We start from the raw sequence: 22117 nt of genomic DNA on the forward strand, positions 1-22117 counted from the left end.
CTTTGAGGAAATCAAAGATCCAGCTGCAGAGGGAGGTACAGAGGACTAGATTTTGAAGCTTGTTGATTAGTGTTGAGGGGAACATGGTGTTAAACACCAAAGTGGAATCAACATACAACAGCTTGGTGTATGTTGACCAGATCCTCTAAAGCTGAGTGGAAAGCCATAGGTGGGGTCTGCAGTAGAACTATAATCCAGTGCAGTCCACAACTACGTGAAGCACAGGTCCCTGACTTACCACACTATACATAAAATGCTGTGTAGTTCACTGACCTTGGTGTCAAGCCAGCATTGATCTGATGTGGCGACAGGAAGTCCCCCAAATTCCACCTATAACTTCTGATAAATTTTGTGAGGAAGGAGAATATCAAAATAAACCTGGATCACACTACAGGCTAAAACCACAGCCTGAATGTGTAGGCCGAAGGTAAGTTTGCTTCCATTGCAATCCTTTCTCATTTTTTTACACAAGAGATGATGATGAAGACAGTAACACTGAGGAGGAGGGATGTGAAGTGTTGTATCTTAAAACATAAAGAATTAATATATATTAAGGGGCCTGGCAGTTTTAACTATGGAGAAATTAACAAGCCCAGATAAAATATTTTCCAAGTCTAAAAGTGAGGGAAGAAATAACATAGCCCTCGAGTGGCATTTCCTAATCCTCTTTGACAGCAGGAGCGATGGACAATGTAGCACCAGAGTTTAAACAAAGAGAAAAGATAAACAAAGTAGCTACAGGCAGCTTTGACAAAGGGTCCTGGTTCTGAAACATTAACCTTGTCTCTCTTCCCTCAGCTGCTGCCTGACCTGCTGAGTGCATCGGGCATTGTCTGGTTTTGTTTTGATTCATTTAACTGTAAGGCTGTCAGCCAAGTATTAGCGGGGAACAAATCACTAGAAAGAACATCTGAGCAGCAGCACAAATCAGTAGTTAAATAAGTAATGTGTAATGAAGAACAGTCATCATGTATATAATAATTGAGGGTCATCTATGGTTGAATTGACTGAAAGGATAAAAAGGATGTTTAATGCTGGCAACTCTTTGCCACCACGAATGACCAAGCTGGGTCTGCAGCTAGTTATGATTATCTTAATTGACCTAATCTTATTCATTAATCTAGCTGTCATGGAAACATGTTGGTGACAGTATGAGTAATGGGAAAGACCACTGTACTGGCCTGTGGAGGTGAAATTCAGTATTCTCTTGAGGAAGTCCTCTGTATTCAGAATGGATAAGGAAGCTCTGAACTGTTCATTGACAATGGGCAGAAGCTGCAGCAGAAAAATCAAGTGAAGTCTGCAACCACTTGAAGCGTTACTCACCAACCTATGCATAAAATGTTGTGCATTTAGTGTCAAGCCAGTCCTGATCAGATGTGATGACACAAAATCCTCCAGAGTCAATCTATAACTTCCCACCACCCAGAGCAGCAAGGGGAGATCACTAGTTCACCGTCCAAATAAGTCTATCATGATTTGGTCATATATCACCATTCTTTCATCCTCATTTTGACAGACTCCTGGAACAGTTCTACCATGGCAAGAGTCCATCAGTGAACAGGGGAAAAGATTCAATGATGTTCATAAGGTCTTGGAAAATTGTAACATCCCCATTGATTCATGGGGATCCCTGGCACATGACAGTTCAAGGAAGAGAAGAGATATTTGGGATGGTACTGAGAATCTTATGGCCATAGATCAGGAGAAAACAGAAGCCCAATGTAAATGGTGGAAGAGTCACACCATCTCATAAACTACCCACCTGCCCTTAACATCAGCCATCTCTTGCGCCATCAATAAAAGGGTCTTCACTTCCCATATGGACCTCACTCTTCACCTCATGTCCCCTAGAATGGGAACTGAGGCAAGTCATCCTCAGTTCTATGGGACTGCCTTCCAAGGAGAAGAAAGATTCTGCGGTTTCAACCTAAGAACATTGTAGAGGCACCTTCACAACACAAACTACAGTTGCTCACAGGAAGACTCGATATCCCCTTCTCAAGGGCAACTAGAGATGGAAAAGACATATTCCCTTTGTTAATGAAGCACATTTTTTAAAAATTCATATTTAATGTTTCAATCAACTGAGTGAATCACATTCCACCAGCACTGATTGTTGTAAAAACCCAGCTGCTTCACTAATTAATCATTCATTATTCAAATAAAGAAGCGATGAATCCCAGGTTGGAGATTATGCCAAATCTCTGAAGGAAGATTTTGTGAGTTTATTTTAGCCCGAGTATGCTTGCCAGTTATCTGATAATAACTCCCTTCCACGCCAATTGATCAACAGTGTAAGGGTTGTACTACTGGTAATCATTGCCAGCAAATGAGAAACTTGGACTAGGAAGCCAGATGCACAGTGATTTAAATTTCAATTCAACTCCAGGTACACAGCAGTGTTGACAACTCCAAACTGCCTCTGGAATTACATAGAAGGGTAATTAGGATGGACAACAAATGTACTTGCCAGTAATACTCACCTCCTGTGACTGAACAAACATTGGCCATGTGGGATTTGGAGCAGTTTGTGATTTGGGGATCTAAGCTGCCTTTAGAGTGACGACTCCGCTCATCTGTCAGAAAAAGGTCCAATGATGGAGAGAAATTCCTGAAGAAAAGCAATGCCTGTAAACCCCCGGTAACATTTCTATTGTTGCTTAAACACGGAGCATGACATATTGGGAAACTGCTTATCCTGCAAATAACATTGGAAGATTTTGTGGAGACAGCACAAGCAATCCCTCTCCACAGTTTTGAGATGCTTGTTGTAGATAGCCCATGTGTCTGAAGCACTTAGTAGGGTAGGAGTCACCAAGTACTGGCTAAATGCAGACCAGCATTGCTGTGTTAACATTACCTCCATCTAAGGACAGCTTATTCCCTCCCCAAAAAACACTACTGATGAGGAAAGGCTGGCTTCATGGGCACCAGTGCATATGTAGTTCAATTTCAAGCTCAAGTTAAGTTTAATTGTCATTCAACCATACATCAATACGCATAAACACAGCCAAACAAAACAGTGTTACTCTGGGGTTAAGGTGCAAAACACAGTACCAAGTCATGCACAGCACAAGGCACATATAGCACATACAAGAGGGCAGTAAAATACAGTCACCCTAAAAACTAGAACATAGCCCAAGTCCCTAAGTGACATGTCCCATAGATTGATGGAGCATGATTGTTGTCGTCAAGATCAAGCCCTCAGACATTTGCAGATGAATGCATGCCCACAATCCAGCTTGTCTTCCACTGAGCAGCACCGATGGGAGGGGCCTGGCCCCAACCCAGAATGGATGCTGCACCACACCGCCTCCAGCGTCTTCCCCTCCTGGTGGCTGCAACAGGTGTGAGGCTTAGTCTGCACTACAACCGAGGCCACGCAGCACCCCTGCCGCCAGTCTCATCAATAAACCCATGTACCGGACTTGCAATGTTCTACTGCATTTACCCATTTGGTGGAGTTTTGTCATCAAAGCCTGCATTCATTGAGAAGTGTCTTTTGGGAATTGAGATGTGATTTCTGTTTTATAGCGTGTTGCTGTGGATTTTAGGGGCTGAGGTTGGGGTTCTGATTGGTACGAAACTTTGCCTCCACATATTCAGTGAAAGGTCCATCTTCTCATGTGCATCAATAAAGGAAATCACTGGAGACACTTAGAAGTTGCAGAGCTCAGTGTGCTGCTGTGTGGTTCTTAAGTATCATTTACGAAGCACTAGTTTAGGTGCTGCAAGGGCAGGACTTGAAGGGATATTGGCTGAACGCAGGAAATTAGTGCTTAATTGAGTGGTCACCATGGTCAGCATAGTCTCGTCGGGGCGAAGAGTGTCTATCTGTGCTGTATTGCTCTGACTCTCTGGCTCTAGACTATAAAATTCTAGAAATTTCTGTTTTTCTTTGTTATGTGATCCACCTCAAATAAAATATCAATGTTCTTATTTAATAAGAATCAATTGTCTCCTTTAAAACCAACCAGGAATATCCTGAATTAATTAGTATTGGAGATGTCTGAAATATAACGCTAGGAGAAAAGAATGAATACTCAAAGATTTTGTTTTACTTTGCAAATGACTGCATTCACCAAAATCACATTAATATACTGTATACCAGTGCTTGTACACAGTGGAGCTCTTAAAGTATAATAGTCAAGTTCAAAATTATGGCACAGAGTCCACCGCTATTGATGATGCTCCAAAATATGATTGACTTTCTTAGTAGTGGATAGTTCATTGTCTGCTATCAAATGTTTAATCATTAGGCAGATATGCCCTGTAAAAATGCCTAGACTGAAATTCGATCTGAATTGAAATTATTCCTCTGTATTTGCACAAAATAAAAGGCCCTTTGTTTCTAGTCACTGCTTTTTCCACCAGCATTGGACGAGAAGAAGGGTCTCAGTCCAAAACGTCGACTGTTTATTTTAAAGATATTTTATATTTAGGACAAATAATAAACAAGCCAAGACTTCTGCAATAACATCTGTTATATCCTCACCCAGGATAAGAACTGGAGGCACATGGCCAGGTACTACTGATCTAAAGGTAAATATCTGCAGGTGCAGAACATCTGAAATAAGATCAGAACATGCTAGAAGTTGCCAGCAGGTCAGGAGGTATCTGATAAAAGCTCGAGGAAAAGCATTTCAGGTTGATGGGCTTTCAGCAGAATACCAAATCACACAGATGAATAGCAGTGCCTGTCTGTGAAGGAGCAGATAGTGAGCAGTTCACAATGCCTTCACAGACCACCACTATTGATTGTGAAGAGTCATTGACCTGAGTTCCAGACACTTGCTCTTTAAGTTTTACCACCCTCCAGAAATAGCTTCCTCCACAGAGCCAGCAGTGGTTTAATAAAGCTAACAACATTGTCTCAAAAATAATCAGTTTGAGAAATAAAATATGTCCTTGCCACATTCTTTTATCCTTCTCATCAAAGTTGAGGGAAAGGAAGTCCAGATCAGAATCAGTTTTATTATTACCGGTGGAATGAAATGAAAAGTGAGTGATTTACTTGATATCACACACATTCTGTATTATTCCCAAGGAGCCTTATGCTGCTTCTCTGAAATTTGGAGGTGGGGGAGAGGAGATGACAAACATTTGGAATGTGGGGGCTGGATAGACTTTTAGCAAGAGAATGCACAAAAGACAAGTTATTTTGGAAAGGGGTTTTGTTCAGCTGAACATCTGAATTAAATTTTAGAGATGTAGGCAACAGACTCCAGCTGTGCAAACCCAATGCTAAATATAAATCTGCAGAAAAGAATCCATGCTGTCAAAGTAATTAATTTCACAACAATAACTGAACAGGTATCAGCCTGAACCATTAACTCTGCTCTTATTTGTACAGATGCTGTCTGGCCTACTGAAATCTAGAACATTCTCAGCTCTAGATTTTCAACATCTACCGCATCTACTTTCAGGATTTCTGGAAGTAGTAGCTGGCAGGTATAAATAGTAAATGGGCAAGGTGAGGAACAAATTTTGATGCAGATCAGACCCCAGGATGAAAAGGAAATGAAAGCTCAAACTTCTAGTCTGGCTAAAGATACTTGATTCAGTGCAACTCATTGGAGACTAATGTCTAGAGTCAAGTTCAATTTTAATGCAATAAGAACAGAAATGCTGAAAACCCTTCAGCAGGCCATGTAGCATCTGTGAGGAATGATATTGTTTCTGGTTTGCTCTGACAGCCAAAGACTGAATGTTCACCCATATCCTTCCAGTCGAGCCAGAGGACTGGAGGGTGGCAAATTTTACAAATTAATTGCCAAAACAGAGAAGAATAAACATTCCAGTAGTCCAGTCAGACAAATGCTTAAAAACAATAACCTGAAACAAAATTACTTGAAACTTTGCAGACTTATAAATAAGAACCAGCAAGGATATTTTACACATCAAATCATGCTTGACTAGTGATTGATTATATAATTAAGTTATGAAGGTGTTGATGAGGGCAATGTGTCTGATCTCCTTTACAGACTTCCAAAGGTATTTCACCTGGGACTACATAACACCATTATCACGGAAATTCAAGGCTATGGGTTCATAGGGACTGTAGCGAAATGGATAGAACATTGGAAATATATAGAAAATATAAAAGCAGAATAAGCAACACCAGGGCATTAATGTGCATTAACTGTCTGGACAGATGTACAGGACAGAATTTCAAAGAGAAATTACAGAAGCCTGGAAGTGATAGGAAATGTGAAAAGTGGAAGAAAATGAGAAGGGAAGTAACAGATGGCAAATGTCATAGAAACAGAGGTGAGTTAGGCAGACATTGCCAGCTAAAATTTAACACAAGAGTGGGATGATATATCTTAACATAAAGAACATGAAGAAATAAAAAGATTGAAATGCTACAATTTAACAGTGAATGTAGGAACAGAGAGACCGGGGTGGGCTTACATTCGTCAAAATTTGCAGATCATCTTAAGATTGCAATGAAAATAATATATGACATCCTTGATTTTATTAATGGAAACACAGAATACAAAAGCATCACAGTACTAAACCCTTAGAATGCAGCATTTGGACCTCAGCTGGAGTACTGGACTGAGGCATGCTCAGTATAAGGAACAGCCCTACTAACCTGACCCTAACATGTGAGTTTAAATGTCCTAAGCACCCTGATCTAAGGTTCTGCTCCCAGAGAGACCTGACAGCTTGTGAGAGGCTTCCCTCCTGTTAAGGCATACCAAGCTTTGAAATAATTTGAATATCACTGGCATTCAAAAACATTAACAACTATTACCATTGCGTCCGATAATTAAAGAGGACATAAATGTTTAGCACTGAAACAGGATCATTAAAATGCATTAAAACATTAATAAATAAAAACTTTAAAAGAAGGCAAATAAAATTGAAACACATTTCTCTACCTATTCTCCAGGTCAGTAATCAATAGACAATAGACAATAGGTGCAGAAGTAGGCCATTCAGCCCTTTGAGCCAGCACTGCCATTCGCTGTGATCATGGCTGATCATCCACAATCAGTATCCAGTTCCTGCCTTATCCCCATAACCTTTGATTCCGCTATCTTTAAGAGCTCTATCCATCTCTTTCTTAAAAGCATCCAGAGACTTGGCCTCCACAGCCTTCTGGGGCAGAGCATTCCACATATCCACCACTCTCTGGGTGAAAGAGTTTTTCCTCAACTCCGTTCTAAATGGCCTACCCCTAATTCTTAAACTGTGGCCTCTGGTTCTGGACTCACCATCAGCGGGAACATGCTTCCTGCCTGCAGCATGTCCAATCCCTTAATAATCTTATATGTTTCAATAAGATCCCCTCTCAGCCTTCTAAATTCCAGAGTATACAAGCCCAGTCGCTCCAATCTTTCAACATATGACAGTCCCGCCATCCCGGGAATTAACCTTGTGAACCTACACTGCACTCCCTCAATAGCAAGAATGTCCTTCCTCAAATTTAGAGACCAAAACTGCACACAGTTTACAAAACTGTAATCTCTGCATTTAATGGGAATTCTTATCCCACCTCCAGCGTATTGACTGGGAGCACAGAAGGCCATGTAGAGATCTAATAGAGGTATTCAAAGTCACAAGTGGCTTGCTGCGTAAGTAAAAGGGACTGCTTCCAGAAATAGGTTTAGTGTCAGATTCAAGGTGGACTGGGAAAGATGGGGGAGTACAATGATGCAATGTGCAATACACTGTCTGAAAGGATGATAGGAGTCAATCGATAAACAGAATCATATAATTTAAGGGAAAAATTATAGGGCTAAGAGCAAAGGGGAAAATGAATGGCACTATCATTGCATTGGCAGAGCCATGATTAGTCATTTATCATCCTCCTCTGCAGTTCCATTTAATAATATGCTGGGAACAAAGAAAACAATTAAATTGAAACAATTTTTTTTTCACAAGTACATTTCCATTGCATGCCTTTTCATTCATTTTAAAGAGCTATTTATTTAATGATATTAACAGCAAGGACACACACACAAGAAAATCTATTTGCCACTGAAAGTGATTAAAATCCAAGAGCAGCTGAGGGCATTCATTTCAGTTCAGTTCAGTTCCATTTCCAACAACTCATTTATTTATTCATCCAAAATCGCATGGAGCAAATATAATGTGAACTATTAAAAACTTCTGTGATGTGTTGCTCTGGAATTGTTTTATTATAAATTTGCTAAAATTTGTAACATCGTTCAGAGAACAAACTGCAAAAAGGTAATGACAGAGAATCGCTCATTTCCTCATTATAGAGAAATATTAATTAAAAACAAAAATTGGAACCATTCTAAGTCGTATTTTAAAAAGCAAGTAAAGATTAAGGCAATAGATTTTTCTAGAGCAACACATACAAAATGCTGGAGGAACTCAACAGGTCAGACAAACATCTAATAAACAGTCAACATTTCGGGCCGAGACCATTCTTCAGGTCCTGAAGGAGGCCTTCTAGATGTTCTCTTATAGAATTCAACCAGTAGCAACTTCAAATAACTTTATTTCTCCGTCTGTGACAACTCTCCATCTGTGATATTGGTTCAACTTGTTTACTCCAAGTAATGTCAGGTGTTTCAACATCAGACACTCTCGCTCAGTAACCCAGCCAGGGTTGATCAGGACCTCGTTTGTGTCCCAACAGGATTGGTCCACAGATCACACCTCTTGTTCCATAGCCATCTGGAGGCTTGCTCAGCAGCCCCTGTCGGTCCTGATGGCTCTTTTCTTTGCAGCCTCTGTAATGCCAAGGAGAGAGTAGGTTCTGCACAGTGAGCAGCCAGCAAAACCTCCACACCCCTCCTCTATAGGTTCACATTGTGCCCTCCACTCCTGTGTCTGGCACTACTCTGCCAGCTCTTGGTATTTGGTTTTCTTACATTCAAACACCTCCTCAATCTGGTCTTCCCAAGACACTATCAATTCTACAATGATCGCCTGCTTTGAGGTTTCTGACAGAATGACCTTGTCAGGCCTCAGCGATGAAGATGCGATGAAGTCAGGGAACCTTAATTGCTTGCCCAGATCGACCTTCGGTTGCCAGTCAGACACTGTGACGAGCAAGCCTGCTGCTGATCTGGGCTGAAGCTGTGGTTAGTCTCCAGTTTTGACAAAGGCTAACTGTTCCCAATCACTCACTGAGCAAATAACCTTGTTTACAGTTTATCCTCATGGTCACCTTGGTTTTACCGCATCAGAGACATACCCCATCCCCCACCTTTCTGAAAGTCTTACAAACTTTTGTCTCTTTCCTCCAGCTCTCATGAAATGTCTTCAACCTGAAATGTTAACTCTGTTTCTCTTTCTAGTAAGTGAAAATGTGCCAAGCTGTATGGGTCCTAATGCCCTTCCCTTGGACAACATCGGTGTCGTGGAGAGGGGAGACTTGCAGCATGGGCAACTGCTGGTCTTCCATACAACCTTGCCCAGGCCTGCACCCTGGAAACCTTCCAAGGTGCAAATCCATGGTCTCTTGAGACTAACGGATGCTTTTCAATAAGTGAAATTGTGATAACTCTACTATTGAAGCAGGAGGGCCACCACTGATCCTGTATCTTCTTTTCATTGTATTTTAGTCAACCTTTGCTGGTTTCTTAAAATGTCCTAATCTTCTAGTTGACTATTAATCTTCACAGAATTGTGTTTTATTTTTTCTTTCCATTTCACTCCTCCATTAACTCCCTTGAAAAGATTCAAAGTACATTTATGTTTACAGAATACAACCCTGAGATTCATCTTCCCACAGGCAGCCATGAAACAATGAAACACCATGGAACCCGTTCAAGTGTAGCCCCCTGGCCAGCCTCAGGCTCGCTCAGCTCGCTTTCATCTAGGGGGAGCAGACTTCGGCCCTGCCAAACTGGGTAATCAAGTTTGTGTGGATGCTGTGTGATGTACCCCACCCCACCAAATAACAGACAATGCACCATATGCAATTAAATGATTACACTTTATAGATCTTAAAGGAACTATGTAATTAATAGATAAAATATAAAAGGAAAGATAAAGGCGCCAAACTTATCAAAGTTCAACCAATTCGTGCACAGCAGTTGGAGCTCAATTAACGGAGTCCTCTTTCCACCATTTGATCCCCTCCGACCACCTGGGACCAACCACGGTGGTCGACCAGACGCTCCACACTAATCTGTCTTCGTCTCCTCTCCTCGCTGAACACCCTGGGCCTCAGACTTCCGCTCGGGGTCCGTCCGCTGTCCAGCTTGCAGCATCGAGTCTCTTCTCTCTATCCCCATCGCCTTCTCTCCAAAGCCCCCAAAACACAATAGCTGACAGACACACAAGAAAGAATAACATCTATCCCAATTGGTTCGTTCTCTCTCTTATCAATACTATAACCCAAACAAGCAGAGAGAGAGAGAACTCCTTACATTGCAGTTATTATTACAGAAAAGCCATTTTAATTATAACATAACAAAGAAGCTATTTTGTTAGCCTTCACAGTAACATAAAAGAAGTAACCCCGTACACAAGAAAACATCAAGCACCCAACACGCAAAAAAAGAACAAATTGCACAAATGTCAAAAAGCAAGTAAACAACATGTAGAATATCAAACCAGGAGTCAATTATTCAATTTAGTTCAGTTCAGCACCATGCCGCTAACCAATGCAGGTCATTCTTCACCAAAGCATCCTAGTCTGCACCGATCGCCGCAATCAAACTGCTCAAAAACAGCAAAAAGAAGAGTAGCCAGAGTCCAGGAACACACGCAACATAAACCTTAAAGTCCCCTAAAATGAGCCCATAGCCTCGCTGATCAATCCTTGCAATGTAGATCCCGAGACTCCCGCACTTTCCTCCAACAGCTGCTAGCGAGAAGGTGAGGACGACCAGTCAAACACGGGCAGACGGTGTCAATCACCCAGCCGTCCTCTGCTCTCATCCTCGTCGACTTCAACCTTGCTCGACGTTACAATCAGAGGGAAGAAATGAAGTTGATCATGGGCTCACGCCCTTGATGCCTCAATCGGAAAGAAGCAATGGAGTCGATTGTGGGTTCGTGCCCCGTCTCCAGGCTTCCAGGCCGCATACTCTGCTCAAAACCTCACCAAACTCCCCCGGAGACGGCAAAGCGCCAGATCACTCAGTGGACCCAAAAACACACCAACAAAATGTAAATCACAGGCTCCAATTACAGGACTCACTGGCCATTGGTGATATTGTTCACTGGCACCATCTTCACAGAGAAGTTAGTTAGTTTAGTAAGCCATGACTAAGATAATCTTTCTCTTTCTCTTTGAGTCTTTATTTTTTTAATGGAATCTTTACTTATTGAAATTATGATATACAGGATCTCCTTAAAATTCAGCCATTGCACAACTATAGTCTTAGACAAATTTTTAGTGAGCTCCAACTTAATATATTAGAATATGTCTTAATTTAAGTCTAAGACAATCATGTCACATTTCATTTTCTGATCATCAGCAGAATATAACATTAATTATGTTATGATTATTCTTCTGCCAAGGATCATTTACTATTGGTTGAAATTCAGATTCAGATTCAGATGTACAGTGAAATACGTTGTATATGTTAACAACCAGCACTACCTAAGGATGTGCTGGGGGCAGCACACAAGCATCAGTACTGATTCCAGCATCAACATACTCTAGCTTGTCCACAATGCTCAGCAGTGTAACACAGAGCAGGTGCACAACTGATCTCTGGTGAATTGGGAGCCCCACTGATGGATGACGTGACCCCGTATCTATAGAAGCACAAATGGAGAGAGCATGCCTCAATGTGGCACCACCTCTGGTCACCCAATGGCACAAAATCACAGAAGCCTGTAAAGGATTACAGCATAGAGAGAGGCTATTCAGCCCAAGAAGCCTATCCTGGCTCTAAGTAGGAGCAATCCAGCAATACAACAACACCAACAAAACAATCTCCTTTCCTTCCTCCTCTGACTCACCCACCCGCACAGACAGTTCTCCATCCCCAGGACAGGCCTCTAGGCCACCACGTGGACAATGGGTGTCTGACTTTCCCAGTTGACTTCAGACTTGCAGACCCAGGACAACGGTCATCGGGCTTGACTTCAGATCTTCCGATTAACCTTCGGGCTGGAAAGAAACCGACTCTTGGAGAAAGTGGACATGTTGGAAAATTTTAGTAGACGTAATAATATTAAAATTGTTGGTCTTAAAGAAGGTAAGGAGGGAGATAAACCAATAGAATTTTTTCAAAGATGGATCCCGGATGTTTTGCAAATGGAAGAGGAGGTTCGACCAATTGAAATTGAGCGAGCACATAGAGCTTTAAGACCAAAACCAAAAGATGACCAATATCCACGATCGATTTTAATAAAATTCTTAAGATTTCAAGACAAGGAAAGGATTCTACAGGCAGCTGCTCGAGCTGCCAAAGGTAGAAAAGGGCCATTGATAATTAAAGGGAACAAAGTTTTTTTCTACCCTGATATAAGTTACGAACTTTTGAAGAGAAGGAAGAAATTTAATCCAGTGAAAAAAACCCTATGGGATCATGGTTATCAATTTATACTGCGTTATCCTGCAACCTTGAAGATTTTTTTGCCTGGTGGAGAAAAAAGATTTTTTGATGACTACCAGAAAGCAGAGCAGTTTGTGCGAGATTCTCTGAATATTCACCAGATACAAGAACAAACCTTCGGGCTTCAGCCTTTGGTATCAACCCCAGGACTAGCTGATGACAGGACCCAGAACTCCAGAGCTCGAACTCTGAACTCACCGACGATGGGCCTTGAACTCTGGACTCAGCAACTCGCCTGCTTGGGGGGGGGGGGGAGTCACTGGCTTTCATGGACTTCCAATCCTGGGTCCCACTGGCCTGGGGAGATTCACTGACCCAGTGGGCCACCAACCCCTATCCTTGCTGATTCTCGTCCACAGCGCTTGACAGACTAATATCTGTGCATGTTCTTCATCGCATACCAGGCCACTCACCTTTGAGTGTGGAGGCCTAACCTCCGGCCTGATGTCTAACTCCTCCACATCCTAGTCCCTAAACCTTACTCTGACCCTAACTCCCCTCTCTGTCCCCAAAACCATCCCTATGAACCTAAAAAAACTAAATCTGAGCCACAGTTTTGTAGCTCAATTCCATCTTGACAAGCAATTAATCCTGTTCCATTACACAAATGACCATTTGCAACAAGAGAGAGTCTATCTGCCACCCTTAACATTCAAGAGCATTATTATTTGTGTAACCCACCATCAACAACCTAGGGGTCATCATTAAAGAGAAACTTAACTTGATTCAAATAACTTTACTTAATTCAATTAATTTATGTCAAATGGGGAAGAGTGGCATAACATAATTAAAAATTTATTTGTCAAACTAATGTTACAGAAGCAGATGAGATGCAGGCATCTTGTGGTGAGTGATTCTACAAAGTATTTTGCCAACCCAGCCAGACCAGGTATACCACACCATACCCTTTACTACCTGGCTGACTTTTGTTCCAATGTCATTAACTGAAAAATAATCTGCTTTGATAAGAACCATGACCTCCAACATCAAGAGACAGAAGGGCAGCAGATGAATGGGAATGTGATTATGAGCAAGTCCCTCAAGTGATATCCAACTGGATGATGGTCACAGCCCAGATCCCTGGACCCAACACATTGTATAAATACTGTTACTCCTGTCAGAGCAGCGGTTCAAAAGGGTTTTGGAGAGCTCAACCTACACAAGGGAAGTTGGAGGTGAGAGATACTGTAAATGTACGTTTTGTCAGCGATCCGAACATTAACACAAATTGTGTGGTGATCTCCTGAACCGCCTTCATTTGACAGACGCTTTCACACGTCCACCAGAAATCGGAAGCTTCACGGAGATGGCTGGAATTTATGGGGTAAAGACACCCCGCTGACAAGCTTCCCTTGTGCAGTGGCGGTAATGTAGGGGAGGCAGAGAGTGACCCAGTGAAGATACACATCGGGTTAGCTTTAAAAACACCCGCAAGAACAGGTGGCAGATAGATGGACAGATGTCGATAGAGGGAACGAGTAGGGGTACGGGAGTCGGTTGGTGGGTGGGTGAGAGAGTGAGGCAGAATGCGCTGGGAATCACCGCTACACCTCGCCAGCGCTAACGACTGAACGGTGACGGTGGCTGATGCTGACATCACATGGCTCCGGCTCTCTCCCATTTATGATTCGCTCCCTGTCCTCTCCATCCATCTGCAGCTGTTGGGACGGGCGGACAGTGGCCAGCCGCTGTGATGGAGTGAGGAGGGATCGAGAGAGGGAGCGGGACCGTCGGCCGTGCTGTAAGTCCGTGTGTGCGGTCGGCTGAGGGTTACGGCGCGACTCCGGAGGTTGGGGACGGGGTTGGGTGCGGGGGGGGGGGAGATGGTTTGGATCTGAGATCAGAGCAAGCCCCCCTCCTCCACGACTGGCTGGAGTAAGGAGAGGGGTTTGCAGCTCGAGAAAGTTGGTGGTTGGTTGGTGTATGTGGATGAGTGTGTGGGGAGGGGGTTGGTTGCCGAGCTCGGATGGGAACCCCGTGCGGAGGGAGGGAGCACGGGAAGGGGCATGGGAGCGGAGGGCTCTACGACCTGATTGGTTATTTGCGCACTGACCGGCAGAGACAATCGGCCCTGAATAGCCGGAGCTGCCCACGGCAACGGGTCGAGCCCTGAGCCGTAGCAGGGAGTACTCACCTGACTCTGCAATCCGCTCACCAGCTGGAGTGCGAACACATACCGTGGGTTGGGGAGAGGGGAGAGTGTGTGGGGGTGAGTGTTACCGGGAGGGGTGAGAGGAGAGTGGGATATACGGAAGGTTATCGGGAATGGATGACCAATGCCGTTAATCCCGATTCCCGGCTCTGATACCGGGTCGGCCCGCGGACTGTTATGTCTCCTAGAGATGTGTTAGCCCGGTGCGGATTTTTCTGGTGTGCCAGCGCTGCAGGTCTGCGGAGATCCTGTCAGCACAGCAGAACAAAGTGACCATCTGTCATTGTCCTGGAGGCTGACCTTTCCCACACATCACCTCACGTTCGCTTCGGGACTGTGTAGCCTGTGATGGGGGATGGGGGTCCACGGAACACACTGGGTCCCGTTACTGGACAGTCGGTAACCGGAGAACTGACAGTCAAAGCGCAGCCCGGGGCTGGAGCCATCGGAAACGGTAACTTTCCGAAGGAATTGTATAAAAGGATTAAGAATGAAATATTTAGGAGGAATTGGAAGGGCGGAGGTTGGGACTCACTGGAGAGCACTCGGGGTTGCCCCGTAAATGTATGCATGGTCATTCTGGTTTCTAAAATAGTTTATTAACATATTTACAAAATCTACATTCTTATCAAATCCCCGTGGTCTAGAGCGACTGCCCAAAGTGAAGATGCGTGTTCACAGAACTAGCCGACTATGTCATTTTCTTCATAGTAACCGCTGCATTGTAATCGAGTCTTCGTGGGGAGTGTCCCCTCCCCGGGCTGGGGTGTTCCGTACATACTGACTCTCTCCGGATGTGTGTGCGTACACCTTGACTCTGCCCGGGCTCGTTGTTCCATACACCCTGATTCTCCTCGGGACGGGGTGTTCAATACACATTGACTCTCCCTGGCTGGTGAGTTCCGTACACCCTGACTCTGCCGGGCGGGTTGTTCATACACCCGGACTCTCCCGGGTGTGGATAGTGAGACGGATCCTATTCCATTTCCTCTGCTGAGGCTGAGACAATCGAAAACGACGGTAGTACTCAGTAGGCATTTGTGTAAGAGAGATGGGCTGTTTCAGATGGATGTTGTTTTATCGGAATTAGGGAAAGTTGGATACTGTATAGATGTGATTCAGAGCAAGAATGGAAAGGTGAAGGGGACAAAGGAGAAGTCTTTGATTCGTTTGAGGTGGGTGAGAGAGGGAGGGGAATGTGTGGTAGCGCCAGCTGAATGTGGGGCAAGGACTGGTGGACGAGAAAGGGGAGACTGGGGGTGGCGTAGATCCGAGAGGGGCAAATGAAACCTTAAATTACCGCGGACAGAGGGGAACCTACTGCTGCGGTCAGGTACTACAATGGAATAGCTGGTATCTGCGGGGGTCAGTGAAGGGTTCGAGTCATGGACTGGTGAGTGTGTATCGGCCTCTGAACTGCATCTGCTCAGTCACTCAGCTCGCATCAATCTCCTCCGACTTTCATTCATTTCATCTGCTGAGACGTAGCTGCAAATATTCCTTCTGCACACGCCGCTCTGGCGCTGCAAACTCCCGCGATAATTTTGACCATCTGTCTCCGGACGGTCCGGTAGCAGCTCAGCTAAAGGAGGACGGGTTGAAGGCGAGCCCTCCCAACCTGGCTCACACATACAATAATGCCGAAACCAGCCAGTGTGATCAGAGTTGGACACCGCGCTGGGTGGGAGCTCTGTCCCTGTCCAACACTCTACACCTACTATGGGCCGTGCATGTCGCACAAGTCGCAATGTCTGACCGGTCCCCTATACCCTTCCTACTCACAAACTGACCGAACTCCACCATTTGGATGCTGCAAGCAGCTCAGTCCTGCATAAGTATTACTGCAAACATTAATTGAAAAAAAACATGCCGGAAATCTGAAAACAAAAACAATAAATGCTGGCAACTGTCAGCAGATCGAGCTGAGAGTTTCTTTGGAAAGAGAAAACAGTTCTGATGAAGTGACCTCGATTGTCTTGGGCGCCAGCCCGGTGTCTGGACTTCCCCGGAAAGGGGCATTCTGAGAGCCATGCCCGGCAGTAGTGGGATTGGAAATCCTGCGCGTTGACCGCTGTCCGCGCTCTACTAGTCTCCTTACACGGATACACACTAGAATTATGAGGGTAGACTGGAGCCCATACGTTCCGCGGTAAACATTAGCCTGGAGCCGAGTCAGAATGCCATTAATCCTTTTGATAATGTCATTATTTACGGCGTTAGTTGAGGCCAGACTGCTGCACAACGATAATAGTGTTATTAAATTGGATTATTTATTATCTTTCCAATCTCTCTGATAATTCTGTCTTCGGACACACGCAGACATCGTCTAATGGTGCCTGCAGCTCCTACGAGTTAGTGTAATATTAAATTCCCGTCCTGTCAATCAGAATTCTTCCTTGCAGCAGCCAGACCTGCTGACTGAGACTGGTCAGTCGGGCACAGGACAAAGCCCTGTGTGAGGATCTGCCTCTGGGCTTCCATTCCCTGCACCTGCCGAATGAGACGTGTTTGCTTTCTCCAAGCAGCCGATTGTATTTATTATGATTCTCTTCCTCCCGTGTTTATTGTTGGTGTGCTGCCTCTTGAGACCCGGCTGGAAGGAGCTCGCTGCTTGAGGAATTGTTATGCACTGGCGCCAACTGCTGCAGGACCGGCGGGACTGAATGTCACCGTGTACTCCGACCGAGCCGGACTGAATGCGGTGCCGAAGCGGGAACTCTGCAGTGAACTTCCAGCCTCTCTTTTGCGAGACAAATAGCTCACCCAGCAGCATTCGGGTTTTTTGTTTGTTGCTGCCTGCACGAGCCTATGTTTTCTGTCCATCAGGAATATATAAGGCTGCAGCGGGGGTATGTGGTGGAGTTGCGCCCCGCAAACCACCCCCACCCCCATTCTGATCCTTGGGCTCCTGGTTGCTCTACTCCTGAGCATGATTGATCACGGGGCTTCAGGTACCAGGTTCACGGAGGTGCCATCATCCCAACTACACCCCCACCACCTCCGCCAGGCGACCTTCCTGCCCAGCTGTATCTGAAGAAGGGACTCTGAATGTGCTGACTGATTGAGGCTTTCCCAGACCAGTGGGTACATCAGGGGCAGGAGCATGTCCTGGGGCCCGCGCACAATCTTCCCTTTTTATTTTTTTTTGTTTTAATTATTTAAAAAATAATTACATAGGGCCATTCAATTAGATTACCTTAACCCCTTTTTACTATAGGAATTCGTGTCCAAGTCAACAAAATATCTTCCAATCCCAGTCTTAAAAGTACCACCAGAGTCGTCGAATTGTACAGCATGGAAAAAGGCAATTCGAACTCTCCATCCGCATTAATCCCATCACTCGGCCCATGGTCGATAACCTTCCATGATTAAGCAATTAAAGTGCGTGTCTTGACACTTCTTAAATGTTGTAAAGAATCCAGTTATCGCTAAAGAAAGACTACTTTCTCCGAATGCTTGCCACCTCCTGAATGAAAGAAGCCCCCCTCAGATCCTCTTATAAAAAATCTCTTCCCCCTTACCCTAAATCTACAGTTTTATCGACCTCCCTTGTGAGTAGTGTTTTCTTGCGGTCTGCACTGTTTATACTGCTCAGAATTTTAGATAGCTCAATTATATCCTATGTTCCAGGGAGAATCGATCCAGCCTCACCAGTCCCTCCTCACAACTGAAATGCTCCATGCCAGCAACATTTTGGGGAATTTCATCTACACCCTCTCCAGAGCTATCATATGTCTCCTGCACCTTGGTAACCAGAACTGCACACAGTACTCAGGTTGAAGTCTGACCAAGGGTTTATCAAATTGAAATATAATCTCTCTACTTCTGCATACAGTACCCTGATTAAAGAAGGCCCTAACCACATTATCTACCTGAAGTGTCACTTTCTAGGATCTGTGGACTTGCACTCAAAGGTTCCTCTGTTCCTCAGTGGTCCCATAGACCCTAGCCTCATTGTTGGTTGCCCAGCAATGTCAAGAGACCTGTGCAGAATCATTTTTGAAGTGGAAAAGCTGTCCCACCAGGACAGTTCCACTCTCTTGACCCCAGGAGTACAGGTCCAGTGATACGAGTAGTCGTCACAAACTAGGGTCTTCCTTGGCTGCAGCGGAAGACAATGACTTCCTTTGTGCCTTGTTATGCCCTTCGTTCTCCACGAGCATTGAAGATGCACCTTCAGTTGGGCATCACTGTAGATCTCATCCGCCCAGTTTGCCAGAGCTGACTTAACATGCCAGGACAGGCACATCCCTACCTCACCAGGGAGCTGAGTGTCCGGTGGGGCTCAAAAGTGAGTGAGCTGCCCCAAATGGACACAGCCAGACCCCTCACCAGAGTTGCTGCCCCTCTCTGGACACCCCATACACCCTTAGCCTCTTTAGTGCTCCCAAAATGCATCACCTCGCATTTTTCTGGATTAAACTCCATCTCTGATTTTTCTCCTTTTCCCACACCCACTACACAGCGGTGCCTGATATTTATGGAGGCTGGTTTCGAAGCAGGTCAACTTTGCCTGCACCTCACTCCTGCACATGTTGTCCCTCTGCTGAGCCTGTGGACTGGTCCTGTGGTGCACAGCAGTAGGGAGCAGTATTCATCTGGTGACTGTGCAGGGCTGAGTGCAAGAGGTGGGAGAGCTTTATACAGTTCTCACAGACATGGCTAAGGTGAGTTCTTTAGCAGAACAGAGTGAGGGTGAGAGGCAGTCGAAGGATGGAGCAAAGGGAGAGAGATGGTGAGTAGAGACTTCCACTCAGGAATACTGTTGCTGTCTTATTGCCTCAGACATATTTGTGGGGGAGCTGGGGAAAGGGTCACTATGTCTGTTAGATTTCAGGAAGTATTTCCCGAATTCATAATTCTGAATTATGAATCTATGTTGCGATTAATGCTGTTACTATGTAAATTCTCCCATTGATATTGTGGGACCTTGCTGTGCACAAATTGGCTTCAAGCATCAGAAGATTGAGTGAACAAAGCTGGTTGGCTCAGGATTTAACTGTTGCTCTGCAGCATTAGAAATTGAGTGGTACCAGAGGATCAATGTATTTCCTATACAGGTATTTGCAAAAAGGCACAACAGAACCCGGGGAACAACAGGTCACTTAGCTTATTGGTGACAGGGAAACTTTAGATTCATTACTGACGCTGTGACAGAAAACTACCAAAAGCCTGCATAGTGAGGAAAAGTCAGTGAACTTTTGGAGGGGAATGTCATGTTGATGAAGCACTGATTTTGTTTGAAAATATGACAGAAGTATAGAAAACAGTATAACTGTAGATTTGTCACCTATTGCAATGAAGAAGGGAGCCATTCAGTCTTGAGACGATGCCAGCACTTTGGAAAACTAATTCCATTAATCCCATACCCCTATATTTAACAGCCCACTTGATAAAAGCTGCCATTGAACTGGTTCCCATCAGCCTATCGGGCATTTCTGATCCTGGCCACATGTCACAAAAAGTACTTCTCCTCACGTTATTGGTTTGCTTCATAAGCACATCCAATCAGTGTCTTCAAATAATCTTTCCATTTAGCCCATTTTTTATTCAAACTGCACCCTTTGTGATATCAATCAACTCTGAAAGTCCCCAAAGCCTCTCTGCTTTAAGGAGAGCATGCACAGCTATAATCCCTATCATCATATCCCTATAATCCTTCAAGGTCCTCCAGCACAGTGATGTGGCTAGCAGGACTGATGTCTCACAGCTCTAGTGACTCCACTTCAATCCTGACCTCAGTGCATGGTGTTTGCACTGGGCGCTCCCCTCCAGTTTCTTCCCACATCCCACAGGTTGGTGGGTTATCTGGTCACTGTAAATTCTCTAAGTCTGTAGAAGGCTGTCTGAATCTTGGAGGGGTTGATGGGCGTGTGGGTAGAATAAAATGGGATCAGGGTAAATAGGTGCTTGATGGTCAGTGGGCACTATGATTCTATGGCATTAACAAGAGGAATGTAACTATTCTGGCAAATCACTTTCATGTTTTCTCTTTTACTTCACTTCTCAAGTGTGCTTTTTCAACTATTATGAATTGTCAGTCTCAAACTTTTGTTCACAAACTTCTTCAGGTCTTTATTTTTAACTCCGCTTGACACACTGCATTTATTTCTGCTTTAGATTTCATTGACCAAGTACTGTAAACAAATTTAAGACACGAAAGGCATTTTGTAAGTTCCAATTTTTCAATCTCTCCAGTTATCAGTACTGTTCTATATTATGTGTCACACAGCAGGTGTGACTGCCAAGCGTTTAAGAACTGAACATTGTTTTGAATTGGAGTGGTTCACACATTTTCTAATTTGCATCAATTTTCAGGTTGCTCAACCTCATAAAATTCACACTTTGAAAACTAGATCTGCTTTCTACAAAATCTGCTGATAAGGAGGTGTTATAACTGAGTTACCTACTCATTGCCCATCTCAGACATATTGAACTTCTTAATATATTGATGGCATGATGTCACTTGGATTCAAAAGAAAAGGTTCAAAACACTGTGCAGGTCAGGCAGCATCGGTGAAACAAGAAACACAGTTAAAATTTCAGGCTGATGACATTACATCCATTCGTGATAAGACAGCAACCTAAGTTAACTCTCTGTCTCTCTCTGAGGTTGAGGGGGTAATAAATCAGCCATGATGGAATGGTGGAACAGACTCGATGGGCCGAATGACCTAACTCTGCTCCTATGTCTTATGTATGATTTCTCCTGACCTGCTGAGCATTTCTTTGTTTTTATTTCAGATTTCTAGTATCTGCAGTTTTTTTTTGTGTTTTGGATCAATTAGATTCAACTGCTTAATATTAGAATATCAGGAAAGTTTCTAATCAAGTAAATGGAGGAAGACAGAGCAGAAAGAGAGGAATGGCTTCAATGCATTGAAAATCATTTATATGAATGGAGGTAAAGAGCACACAAGCAAGAAATGTTGCAGAATCTTCATGAATGGAACTGGAGTACTGTTTCCAATTCTTTGTGATGAAGGGCAAGGTGACAGAAACCTGTCAGATGAGATTTGCTGGAATAGCCCAAGTAATTTAAGATATACAGGGGATTGGGGCCATTATCTACAGCTGAGAATGTTAAGGAGAAATTGAACACAAGGGGTTCAAGATCATGATAGAGTACATTGGCACTGTTGCACAGGCAGGAGAATCTGTTGAGATACAAATATAGAATTATTTATAGATAAAGTAATATGAATTTCTTATCCACAACATGGTTATTTGTCAGTTGCTGTAACTGTAAATATAGAAGTGACCCAAGTTCTAAAGTCTGGTAATAGCAATGTGTATTTCCCAGTGTGAAAAACCCTTCATGTGGTCATGTTGATTTTATCTCATGGGCTTCAATTTTCCCATCAAGCTTATGGTGGTATACGAGGGGTGATTGACAAGTTCGTGGCCTAAGGTAGAAGGAGATGAGTTATTAATTTCAAACTTTCTGCATAATCAC

General features: G+C 44.0%; 1 protein-coding gene across 7 annotated transcripts in view; it reads left to right on the forward strand.

The window, feature by feature from the left end:
- The first annotated feature begins 14118 nt into the window (after positions 1-14118).
- The window catches only part of LOC140185132 (G protein-activated inward rectifier potassium channel 4-like), an 80215-nt gene continuing 72216 nt past the window's right edge, over positions 14119-22117 (forward strand). For all 7 annotated transcript variants that reach the window (XM_072238458.1, XM_072238460.1, XM_072238457.1 and 4 more), the window contains exon 1: positions 14119-14250. The gene's annotated coding sequence lies outside the window, so the exon portion shown is untranslated. The remainder of the gene's footprint in view (positions 14251-22117) is intronic.

The sequence above is a fragment of the Mobula birostris genome, chromosome 20 (genome assembly GCF_030028105.1).
Source record: "Mobula birostris isolate sMobBir1 chromosome 20, sMobBir1.hap1, whole genome shotgun sequence".
NCBI lineage: Eukaryota > Metazoa > Chordata > Chondrichthyes > Myliobatiformes > Myliobatidae > Mobula > Mobula birostris.